This window comes from Corvus brachyrhynchos, unplaced genomic scaffold (assembly GCF_000691975.1).
Source record: "Corvus brachyrhynchos isolate BGI_N302 unplaced genomic scaffold, ASM69197v1 scaffold279, whole genome shotgun sequence".
NCBI lineage: Eukaryota > Metazoa > Chordata > Aves > Passeriformes > Corvidae > Corvus > Corvus brachyrhynchos.
Genome location: NW_008246060.1, coordinates 8,523,960 through 8,534,137, shown reverse-complemented (window position 1 = coordinate 8,534,137; position 10,178 = coordinate 8,523,960). Strand labels below are relative to the sequence as shown.

The 10,178-nt window shown below is 41.9% G+C and overlaps 1 long non-coding RNA gene across 1 annotated transcript; it reads left to right on the top strand.

Annotated features, from left to right (window-relative positions):
• The first annotated feature begins 11 nt into the window (after positions 1-11).
• Positions 12-9,804, top strand: LOC108449666. The gene is made up of 3 exons (XR_001865927.1): positions 12-6,666; positions 7,513-7,624; positions 8,379-9,804. It is a non-coding gene; the product is annotated as an uncharacterized LOC108449666 (long non-coding RNA).
• Positions 9,805-10,178: the final 374 nt, after the last annotated feature.

Here is a 10,178-nt window from a genome sequence, read left to right as displayed (position 1 = left end):
GGGCGGGGGACTGTCCCTGCCGCAGCACACCCGGGGTCGCAGCAGTAGCGCTCGCTGCTGGGGTAAAATAAACAGCTATTGACCTTCCTACCACTGAGCAGTTCAGCTGTTATCTAGAATAGTACAGAGTACCTTCCCTTTTGAAAACTAGCGATTCAAAGCGTATTAAATCCAGCATTTCCTATTCTGTGCCTTTTTGGGACTGTGGTCTCGGTGATGAGTCACCAGTGCCTTGGGAAGGATGCTCAGGGGTAGAAATGTTGGGAGGGGGTTGGGTGGGTTCATGCTTTCCTTTGAGCTTTGCTATCTGTTTCTTGACATGACTTTGACGGTGTAGACACAGTGAGAAATGTTGACCGTGCTGTTCTCTCTCCTTGCCTGAAGCCTTAACACGCTGCTCTGTTAATTACGTGTTAATGACGTGCCTGTAGAGCTGTTGTTCTCTGCAACAACTAATGCAGCAAGTCGTGACATTTCCCCAGCATGAGCCCTGTGTTGCAGAAAATGGTCACTATAGAGGGGACAGACTTTGCGTGTCTTTGGGTTACCTTTGTTCTGTCCTGGGACTGGTTTGTTTCCCAGTCTCTATTTCATTCCCGTCTAATCCTGCCCAAAGCACTGTGCTTGCGCTTTTTTCCCCCCTTTCCCTCATTTTTCTGGGGTGTTCTTTGGAGATTACAGGAGACTTTGGTAAAAAATTCCTTCAGTGGTAAAATTGTTGCTGGGATCCCATCTGCAAAACCCAGTGAGGTTGGCTATGTGGAATTACACCCGATTAATAAATTTCCCTGGGTTGTTTTGCTGATGCTGGAGAGAAGAATGTGTGACCCCACTTACGTCTTAGTGTCTGAGAGAAATTTCTAAAATTAAACTTTTTGTGGTTTTTGTCTCCGGGTTTTTTGTAGCCCATCAGTTAATTTCTTCCTCTTTAGAACATTCTACACAATTGCTTCTGCCTGTAATGCCATGTCCAGAGGTGGTGCTGAGATCCTGAGACGGGCCGAGCTTTGTGGTAGAAGTTCCTGGGACTGCCCCGCCCAAGGAGAGCCCACCTTGCCCACGCACCAGGAGCATCACCGAAGGTCGCAGCAAGGCCAGTGTTTAGGACGTAGTCAGAGGGCAGCCCGCGGGCTGAAGGGATGGCCGTGCTGCTGCGCCGCGGTGGCTGCAGAGGGCAGTGGATGCACAGCAAAGGCACGGCTGTCAGCGCCGGGCGCTGCTGCAGCGCTTGCCTTGTTACACCGGCTTTGGTGGCCAGGTGGGGTCAGAGACGGTGTCGTGTCACCCGTACTGCCACGCTCCACTGAGGACCGCCCACACTGTGACATCGTGGGCAGAGGACAGCGAGCTGGCTTACTTTTCTTTCTCTGTTGCAAAAAATAATTGATTTATCTTTTTATTAAGTGATATTCTTCTAGCTTCATGTGAGGCAGCAGCCCCCACTCCCTGCCAGCCCTGTTGACTGACATGAGTAGCTCTACCAGCCCTGGACATCTCAACAGCCTTGCCACCTGAACGTGAACTAGTTCATGAAGACAACTCCCTGCTCTGACCTGTTGTGGGGCCTGGACTTTCAGAGGTTCCATTTCTAATCCAGGACAGTGTCTTTGACCTGACTTTTTAAAACAGGATATTTCTCTTGACAATGAGAGGAGTCTTTAGAGTATTTAAGAAGCTGAATAGAGTTCCATTTCTAATAATTTAAAGCCAGGAGACCTGTAGCATCGTCTAGTCTGGCCAGCACAGGCCATTAAATATTATCTTGTTTCTCTGAATAAAGGTCAGTGATTTGCACTTACTTAAAGGATACTTTTCAAGGGGCATTTTGTCTTACTTTGAAGGTGTCATAAAACAGAACATCCACTGCTTTCAGTGGTTAATCTTTCTTGTGTTTGTTAGGTGTTGTTAGGTACACCTAACGACTAATTTTGAGGGAGTCATTTTCCAGAGTAGCTGAAAAGCTTGCTCTATCATATTTTGCAAAGGTTTGCAATTTTGCCCTCATATATTTGACATATTAGCTATCTTTGTGGCTTCAGCATTGGAAATGTTATGTGTCAGTAGATGGCATTTATTGACAAGTATAATCTAAACTGGAAACTACAAATCCCCAAACACTGTTACATGAATTATTGAAAAAAAATGCAGAACAAATTCACTTTGCCAAGTTTACAGGAAATAAAATTATTTCACCATAACTTCTGAGATTTCTACTTTGATTTCCTTTCCTTTTATCCTAATCAGTGCCAAAAAGTGAGTGAATGGCATGCTGCTATGAGCTGGCAGCTCTCAACAGCACACCACCAAGGCTGAGTGCAGACAGTGGGCAGCTCTGGCCATGCTTACCAAAGCCAGATTTAGATTTGCAGTTTGGAACACATGTCAGTTGTGACAGGATTGCCACAGCTCCCTGTCCTTTCTCAGGCATTTCCTGTGCTAGAGAACATGCAGATATTGATAGGGAGCAATCAACACAACTGCCAGCCCCATGACAGGGCTCTGTAAGCCCTGGAGCAGATGAGCTAACCTAGCTTTACCCTGCTGCAGGCTGCACACATTGCTAAATTCAGTGTGTAGTAGTCGAGGCCATAGAAAAGAGGGAAAGCATAATCTTAAAAAAAAGTTGGAAAGGAAAAAAAGCATTAAAAAAGCATATTCCCTCATGGTTGCATACAAACTTTTTTTCTTGTATTTGCACTACTTGGTTTAGATTTCAAATTAGGTTGGTATTAAACACTCAAGTACTTATTAAGAATCTAAAACTGAAAGAGGTTCTTTATGAGATCAACAGGTAGGGTAACCACATAGTACCATGAGGATGGGACATACAATGCTTTTGAGGTTTCAAAGACAGCTAAATTCATTTTTAAAAATTGCTTTTTTCACTGAAGCTGTGTCCAGGGGGTCTCAAGGTCTCCATTGTGACTGGGTGTGCACACTGAGGTGGGTTAGTTCTACTGAAACAACCAGATGGACCTGTGCATTCTTTCTACTTAATCTTTCTACTTAATTTCACATGCTATTCATATCAATAGATCACTCTCTTCAGTTTTCAAATACTAAAGTTTCTGTTGCACCTACTAGTGGAGAAAATTGTTCCCTCTTCTGTTTAGAAACATTTGCTATCTCTAACTTAGAGATATTGACTATCTCACTTCCATCGGGAAGTACAAAGGGTATTTGCCAGGTAGTCGGCCTCTTTTGTTTGGTGTTCTCGGTGGATGCCAGAGAATAGATAGAGACACGTTAGCTCTTCTCTGTCTTTCAAAATTCCTTTAAAAAAAGGAGGAGGGGGAGGGAGGATTAGTCAAATTCAGAACAAATTTTATGGCATGAGTCATCATGCTAGAGTTGGTGATGTGACTTGTTTAAACAGCAACTTTCTGTATAAGTAAGGATTTAGGAACTGGGCTTTTCTTAGGAAGTTACTTGGAAATAAACTGGAGCCAATTTTAAACTGGATTTGAAGCTGGTATAAAAGAGATGGGATGCATTCAGGGAAAGTTACCTAAGGAAATAGAATTATCAACAGGACTTTTATTTTAATCAGAGCTAAATGGCACAATGCTATCATGAAACCACTGCAAGCAATGTCTGGTTCCTAATGTAGCTAGTTAACTTGACTATTCTGTCACTTTTAATTTTTAATGGGGACTCAGACTTGTATCACCTTAATCTTTTAGTTCTAAGACCAGAGAAGCTAAGGAAAAGTATGGTCTTTTAAAATATTTCATGTTGCAGTTTGACAAGCATTACATTGTTGAGGTTAATGGTCAAGATTTTCAGCAGATTCCCAGACTTACAGGAAATGTTAAGTGTAATGAGACGTGCATAAGAAGAAACAATTTGGTATAGTAATTCTCTTTGTTGCTGTAGTGAATAGCCTTTGCAACTTGAAGTGAGTAAACCTTTGCATATATCTGCTGTATCCTTCTCATTAGTCATTGGATTCCCTGGATGTTTGATTAAACTACTTCTGTCACATTTTAAACACAATTATGAGCATAATTCAAGTCTTGGAAATTGTCAGCTGTAAGGGTCCCCAGCCATACACTTTATTCTCTGTAAAGATTAAGAACTGGGTAACATCTGTAAGTTATAAACATATTGAATTCTCATTGATTTTACTACAAATTCAGTTTGTGCATTTTAGAGGTGAATTTATGTCAGAATCCCATATGCTCACCCACAATATCACTGTGGGTTTTTTTTCTCTTATTAAAAAGGAAAAGGAAGGTGAAACAGCTGCCTTTATCATGATGTGCTTCAGCCAACATTGCCTTAATAAGCCTTTGTGAAGAGACAGCCAAGGCTCACCAGTTTGAAGTCTAGGTTGCACAGGGAACTTCAGTTTTGATCGCAGTTGTGCACTTTACAGTTCTCTATTTGTTTTTACCCATATCTTCTGGAAATCAGTAACTTGAGTCCTACTAAAAATATTTTGTGGATATCTCTGATGTCTTTTATTATGTGAGGTAGCTTTAAAAAATGAAATATTAACAATTACATCCATTTGAAACCTTAGTTTATAGATGTTGGATTTCTGCTACAATGATTTGGTGGAATTTTAAAATTTGGATACAAACTATAAGTATTTGACAAGATTTTTTTTGAAGGTATGGGAGCAAAAAAAGATTTTATGTCATTTGGGGAAGCTATTTAATTAAACTGAATGTACTTTGCAAGGATCAGTTGTGACCAGACAGCCTCATTCATATTGGTCATGTTGGAAAAACCTGAGTAGCTCAGACTATTCAAAAGTGTATTTCATACAGATACAGGGCCATGGCTCTGCACACCAGTGTCCTACTGCACATACAGTGGTTATAACAGGATGAAGGAGTAAATCTCCAGAAACCCTCAGCATTCTGACACCTTGTTCTGTCCTTTAACCACTTCAAGACAGTGCATGTGTATTTTAATACATGGTGTTTGGTATCTGACACTATTTCTTCTTTCTCTCTGAAGGAATTCCTAACTATTACTGCTTCCTATTTTGAAAGACCTTATGTTGCCAAGTGGTATGGTAGTAAACACAGAGTACAGTGTTGAGAAAAAGGAATCTGTTCTTGAGGGTCCATTGGGACCAACGAATAGATCCTTTTTGTTCTTCTCAGTTAATGAACAAGTCATGCCAATTGACACAGTTTTCTAGTCCTGAGTATTTTTTTCCTATGTGTCTGGAATAGGAATATTGTGATGGAAAAACTAAGTGCCATAGAAAAAAGTCAGCACAGATCTAGCAAAGAAGTGGGGTCACTCACTAGCAGATGGGTGAGATGGGTGGGAAGCATGTGTCACTACAGCCACATGGGTGGGGATGTTATTTGGGAGATGAGAAGGAATAGGATTGACAAGGGAGGTTAGAGCAATAGCTCTTTAAACAGGGAGGAGAAGACTCCAGACAACTTGTCTCCAGTCCCAGCAGACTAGCCTTAAGGCCAAATTCACTCGTCTTTAGGTGACTGGTTATCATAATCAAGTTCAGCAGACTGTGAAGTTGAGATCTGTTGTAGTTCTATAGTATCATGTGAGTGTGCTTGTATTCTGTCAGCACAAGAAGAAGATAGTCGTTTTCCTAAAACATCTGCAGTTCAGAGGTCTGATCCTCTCAGGTGCTAAGAGTCCAGTAGTGCTTCTGGAGCTGATCTGTCACAGGATATATCTGCAAACAGCATGGGTGAGGATGATGATAAACACTTTCTTACAAAGGAAAGGAGACAGGGAAGGAGATGGCATGGAGTACAAGGAAAAGGTTTACCATAAAGTAATGTAGCCTGTGAACCTGACTGTACTGGGCATGAAATACCATTACATTTAAAGGAAATCATATTTATCTCAGTGCTCTGCTGATTTGTCCTCCCGTGTGGTCATCCTAACCCTTTACAGGCTCACCCTGTCCAAACTGCAGATCACTGTCCACACTGTTCTGTGTGGCTGTGGGCGGCAGGTCTATGCCACAGAACACAGATTCTCCTCCACCAGAGCAGGCGACATTGTACTGCATGACATTGGGGGCACTAATCACCACTTTCCCAGCTATCCTACACCCGTCTTTTAAGACTTTCTTTCTACTGGCCAGGAAAAAAAAATGAACAGTGTTGGGCATTGTTGGGCTACTGCTTAATAAAAGACACAATTTTTACAAATACTTTGGCTTCAGATTCACCTGGGGTCTTACTTCCTTTAAAATTTAAGGCAGCCTTCTCTTTAACAGGGATGACAATTTCTTTCAAGATTGCCACAGGACTCAAAAACTCACCAGTAGGCAGCATAGTGGCAGTACAAGTAAGGAATTGTGTTCAGGTTTCACAGCAGATTACCACTACAACTCAGAAATGAGATCTCAGAGTTTGATAGATAATTCTATGAGAATGCAAGCTCAGTGAGGGTCAAGAAGACAAAGCAAATGTTAGCTGCTAGGAAAGCACTGGAAAAAAACCTACACGTTACCTTCATAATAGCTAAAATACCATGACTCCTCTACATCTTAAATTTTGAGAATCACTCTATCTTCTTTTTTCAGGAAGGATACAGCATAACTGGAAAAAGCCCTGGAAGGGACAACGTGAATGATGAAGGCATGGAGCAGTTACCATAGGGGACATAATCATGGACCAGCTAGCATGAATAAGATTCTTCAGTCTGGAAATGAGGTGGCTGAAGGTAGAAAGTGATGGGGTTTGATGAAAAAATGGTCAGTGTGAACTGCTGGAATCAGTGACAGTCACCCCACATTCTTGTGTGGGAGGCAGCAAGCACCAAATGATTTTAGCAAGTTACATGTTCAGAACACAGAAAACTAAGTGTTTCATGCAACATGTCCTAGTCAGAGGATGCTCTGGAAGCTAAAATTTTACATACATTCAGAGAAAGACTGAATAAATTCACAAAACAGAAACTCTCACCCACGTCAGGAAGTGTCTGGGCTGAAAATGACTGAGGTCTTCATCATAAATTCTAAGTAAAAGTACCAATATGTCATTTACTGAGCTGGTTATAGACTCCTACCTTCCCGTGGCAGGGATCCATTTTTGGTCATTGGTGAAGAGTTAAATATCAGGTGAGACAGAAATTCAGTCTTGCAGGTAGGACCTTTTTTATCATTATCCTGGATTTCAGAGCATTACAACCAGTTCCATATATTAAAGAGTTAAATATAAGAAATACCGAAGTGTGAGATTATTCCCAGTTACCTAAAACTGACCTAATGCCTTTTTCACCTTGAAACAAATCTATAGATTTTAGTGGGAACTAAGAGCAAGACTGGTATGTCCCAAAAGTGCATGGTGATTTCAACCATATTGTTTGCCTCCAGCTTCAAGACTTAGAAGCAACATTTATTTCTGGTAGGAGAAAAGGCTAGAGCAATGCTTTGGCATAACAAAAGTCTTAACTGTAAGGGAAAGCTCAGTGCAGATGAGAGCTCTTTCAAGAGCCAGTTCTGGACTGGGGAATAAATGCTCTTGAAAAGCAAGAATTATCATAAATTTTGGCTTCTTTTTGCTCAAGGTGCAAAATGTGCCTCCATCCTGCTTGGTCTGACGACACACCATGGAATTGGACATGTCTGGACACTGAACTAAGAGGGGCTGCTGTAAATGCTCCTTTCCATGAGGAGCAGGTGAAAGCACAACCATCACTTGCCTGCTCATGTTCTCTGGAGGGTTCCTGGGTGCCCCTGGCCATGAAAGTACTGCTCATGGGATGAAATCTTTGTGGATGAGAATCCGTATTGCTTTCCTGAATTCCACCGTTTTCCATTTGAACATGAAATCTCTTTGCAATTCTCCAGGGTTGCTTTGTAGCATTTTTATTTCAATGATGTAAGACCTGCCTGTTACTGCCAAGCCCATAATTAAAGCAGTGTTGACTGGTAAGTAATGGGCTGCAAAAGGTGTACCAAAAGATAATTAAAGACACATTCCAGATAAGCAGGGCATGAGCAGCCTTTTTATGAGGTGTTAATGTCTGAAGACCAACTAGTGAAATTGATCTTGCCTCCTTCAGGATGAAAGTTCTGCTCAAACATCAATAGCACTGTACTGCCCTAGAAAATGTTTGATGTAGGGATTTCTGATGGATGTTTGTCCTAAGACTCCCCAGGCAGGCGCCTGGTGACAGAGCCCTGCTGCACTGGGTAGTTCAGCATACCATTCATGCTAGCATGATTTCGGAGTCACCTTTGCAACTCCTGACATGAGGACTGCTCTGGAGGGAGAGAGCAGAGATGCTTCCAATGCCCTGAATAGGATAGGTACAAACCTTTTTTCAAGAGTTATTTTAAAGAGCACTGTGGCTAGTCCTTGTCTAATAATTATGTTGTCGCTCCTAAATGCACTTTACTTACGTATCCTTCATTTCTGTTCTATTTTCAGCATATCCCACCTGTGATTTGGATTCCTCTGTAGATGTACTTGTACCACAACTGGCATAAAGGAACCTTGGCAGAATGGGTTTCTACATTTGGACTCTACTCAAATCTATAGCAAAATTCCATGGATTTTTGGGGAAGTCTGAAGACAATCTATGAACTCAAGAGATGGTTTTGTTAAGCATCCTGCTTTGGCTATTCCTGCTTCTTTTCCCACACTCTTCCCATTTCCCTATTTGTGAAATGAATCAAAAGGAGGGGTCAGAATACTATTTTCCTGATAGGATTTAGAGAGGAGATGCGGGAGCTCACAAACAATTGTTTCGATTATCACTGACATGCAACAGCATGACGATGCCAAGGGAACGTGGCCAGTAAGGGCTGGTAAGTGTTCTTGATGGATTAGTGTATGGTCAAACTGCAGCGGTGGCAGAAATTAGCTCTTATGTTAGGCCAAGTCCATATGTCTCAGCAGAAAAGGAGAAAAAGTAGGGGGAGGCAATGATTGTCATCTTCTTTCCTGGAATCTGACTTAAAAACAAAACTCGCAATCTCTATCAATTAGCATTGCAAAGAAAATCTCTGGAAATGAAGGGTGTAAAGAGGCTGCCTGGCAGAGTGCCTCAAACAATAACTCCGGGAAGTGTGAACTGCTCTCTCTATAGCTAGGGGACGTTAACAAAAGCCTGTTCTATTTGACCCGAGCTAGCAATGATGGACAGTCACTATTTGCAAGCAGTGCAAGTCTGTACAAGCCTCTGCTGACTCCTTCTTATCTCTTCTGCACTGGCTGTGTCTATAAGGTGTGTATGTGTGTGTTGGAGGAGGTGGTTTCCCTGTTCTTTTGAGCTCGGTATTGCAGACTGCCTACAGGGGCAGCTTTGTGTTGTAGTTAGTCCCATGAGATGATGTTTTCTGCCATGAAAGCTGGAAATCCAGAGAGAAAAATTTAAGCATTTGTTCTAGCCTTCCCTCTGTCCAGACTGAACGAGTAATCTCTCATTGTATCTTGCAAACACCCTTGGTATCCTTGATCCAGAGTAGCATGTACCCTGTGAACAGTTGTATTGGAATTGCAGAGAGATGGAAAGGTCAATTCCATACTTTATAGTGCCACTTCAAATTGAGGCTCCCCAATTCTCTCTTACCCTTTGCCCCTGTGCATCCCTATCCCATGCTGATGCCTGAATTAAGCTTGCCAAAAACTAAACTGGCCAAAAAAAAGTGATCAGCTTTTTTTGAAGGAGCAGCTGCATGAGCTTTGCTAACCAAGTGTGCACTGGAGATGGCTTGTGCACAACTGTGTGCAAAGCCCTGTGGGGACTTCAAGGCAGCTAAAGGTGAACCCTGCATGCTTAGAACAAGAATCAATAGCTGAAACTGAATTTGCTGTTGTGGACACTGTCAATAAACTATGCCCCTGAGCTTTATAAGTCTGCTTATTGTATCTGAGCCTTAGTCCACCCCTACCTTCATATATATCTGAATAATAGAAGTTAAATAAGCCCGAAGGACTAGAACCTGACACCTTTTTTCCTTTCTCCCACATAATGATTCTTGCTTAAATAAAAATTTTACGGTTTATATGGACAGGAAAAACTCCAAACTGTCCCGGAGCTGTGGAGGAGAAAAGAAATTGTGTGGGATGGTTTTGTGCTATGACAATTCAGGCTTATGGGGATGCTAAGGCAGAAGAAAGGAGGGAAGTACTGAGAAATTGCTTCAAGCTGTTGTTTCCAGATGTTTTGGACTACTTCCTGCTGTCATCCCTCTGAAATTCTGTCTTCATATGTGCTCCTGCTCG